Here is a 2,500-nt window from a genome sequence, read left to right on the forward strand (position 1 = left end):
GGGGGTTCCAGGGGCTCCAGGGGGTGCTTGGTGGAGGCCATGCCCAGCCAGAGTGGCCCTTCCCCGGGGTGAGTCTGGGGAGAGTGGGGGGTGGCTCTGGGGGTGCTCCGGGGGCTCCAGGGGGTGCTCGGCGGAGGCCATGCCCAGCCAGAGTGTCCCTTCCCCGGGGTGAGTCTGGAGGAGTGGGGGGTGGCCCTGGAGGTGCTCCGGGGGCTCCAGGGGCTCCAGGGGGTGCTCGGCGGAGGCCATGCCCAGCCAGAGTGTCCCTTCCCCGGGGTGAGTCTGGAGGAGTGGGGGGTGGCTCTGGAGGTGCTCCGGGGGCTCCAGGGGGTGCTTGGTGGAGACCATGCCCAGCCAGAGTGTCCCTTCCCCGGGGTGAGTCTGGGGAGAGTGGGGGGTGGCTCTGGGGGTGCTCCGGGGGCTCCAGGGGGTGCTTGGTGGAGACCATGCCCAGCCAGAGTGGCCCTTCCCCGGGGTGAGTCTGGGGAGAGTGGGGGGTGGCTCTGGAGGGCCTCCGGGGGTTCCAGGGGTTCCAGGGGTTCCAGGGGGTGCTCGGTGGAGGCCATGCCCAGCCAGAGTGGCCCTTCCCCGGGCAGAGTCTGGGGAGAGTGGGGGGTGGCTCTGGAGGTGCTCCGGGGGCTCCAGGGGCTGCTTGGTGGAGACCATGCCCAGCCAGAGTGGCCCTTCCCCCGGGTGAGTCTGGGGACAGTGGGGGGTGGCCCTGGAGGGCCTCCGGGGGTTCCAGGGGGTGCTCGGCGGAGGCCATGCCCGGCCAGAGTGTCCCTTCCCCGGGCAGAGTCTGGGGAGAGTGGGGGGTGGCTCTGGAGGTGCTCCGGGGGCTCCAGGGGTTCCAGGGGGTGGTCGGCGGAGGCCATGCCCAGCCAGAGTGTCCCTTCCCCGGGGTGAGTCTGGAGGAGAGTGGGGGGTGGCTCTGGGGGTGCTCCGGGGGCTCCAGGGGGTGCTCGGCGGAGGCCATGCCCAGCCAGAGTGTCCCTTCCCCGGGGTGAGTCTGGAGGAGTGGGGGGTGGCCCTGGAGGTGCTCCGGGGGCTCCAGGGGCTCCAGGGGGTGCTCGGTGGGGGCCATGCCCAGCCAGAGTGTCCCTTCCCCGGGGTGAGTCTGGAGGAGTGGGGGGTGGCTCTGGAGGTGCTCCGGGGGCTCCAGGGGGTGCTTGGTGGAGACCATGCCCAGCCAGAGTGGCCCTCCCCCGGGGTGAGTCTGGGGAGAGTGGGGGGTGGCTCTGGAGGGCCTCCGGGGGTTCCAGGGGCTCCAGGGGGTGCTTGGTGGAGGCCATGCCCAGCCAGAGTGTCCCTTCCCCGGGGTGAGTCTGGGGTGAGTGGGGGGTGGCTCTGGGGGTGCTCCGGGGGCTCCAGGGGGTGCTCGGCGGAGGCCATGCCCAGCCAGAGTGGCCCTTCCCCGGGGTGAGTCTGGGGAGAGTGGGGGGTGGCTCTGGGGGTGCTCCGGGGGCTCCAGGGGGTGCTTGGTGGAGACCATGCCCAGCCAGAGTGGCCCTTCCCCGGGCAGAGTCTGGGGAGAGTGGGGGGTGGCTCTGGAGGTGCTCCGGGGGCTCCAGGGGTTCCAGGGGGTGCTCAGTGGGGGCCATGCCCAGGCAGAGTGTCCCTTCCCCGGGGTGAGTCTGGAGGAGTGGGGGGTGGCTCTGGAGGTGCTCCGGGGGCTCCAGGGGGTGCTTGGTGGAGACCATGCCCAGCCAGAGTGTCCCTTCCCCGGGGTGAGTCTGGGGAGAGTGGGGGGTGGCTCTGGGGGTGCTCCGGGGGCTCCAGGGGGTGCTTGGTGGAGACCATGCCCAGCCAGAGTGGCCCTTCCCCGGGGTGAGTCTGGGGAGAGTGGGGGGTGGCTCTGGAGGGCCTCCGGGGGTTCCAGGGGTTCCAGGGGGTGCTCGGTGGAGGCCATGCCCAGCCAGAGTGGCCCTTCCCCGGGCAGAGTCTGGGGAGAGTGGGGGGTGGCTCTGGAGGTGCTCCGGGGGCTCCAGGGGCTGCTTGGTGGAGACCATGCCCAGCCAGAGTGGCCCTTCCCCCGGGTGAGTCTGGGGACAGTGGGGGGTGGCTCTGGAGGGCCTCCGGGGGCTCCAGTGGCTCCAGGGGGTGCTCAGCGGAGGCCATGCCCAGCCAGAGTGGCCCTTCCCCGGCCTCATATGCGGCAGAGTGCGGGGTGAGCAAAATGGGTTAAAATGGGTTAAAATGTGAAAAAAAAAAAAAAAAAAAAAAAAAAAACACCAAAATGAGCAAAATGAAATAATCCCCTATCATCAGTGCACTGTTTGACCCCTGAAAAGCACTCCCCTGGGGCCTGGAGGTGATCTGACCATCAGAGTATAGCACCCTATGCCCCTGAGGGACTTAGAGTAAAAACCGAAATAGTACACTATTCCCGAAAAGACTCTGTCGTTTTTCGGCAATAGTACACTATACCCATCGACTCTGTCGTTTTTCCGGGCCGTAGTACGAAGTTGTGAGCAAAAGGGGTGAAAATGGGTTAAAATGT

Source organism: Eucyclogobius newberryi, unplaced genomic scaffold, assembly GCF_026437365.1.
Source record: "Eucyclogobius newberryi isolate DKJ021-1_F unplaced genomic scaffold, fEucNew1.0.hap1 SCAF_263, whole genome shotgun sequence".
NCBI classification, from domain to species: domain Eukaryota; kingdom Metazoa; phylum Chordata; class Actinopteri; order Gobiiformes; family Gobiidae; genus Eucyclogobius; species Eucyclogobius newberryi.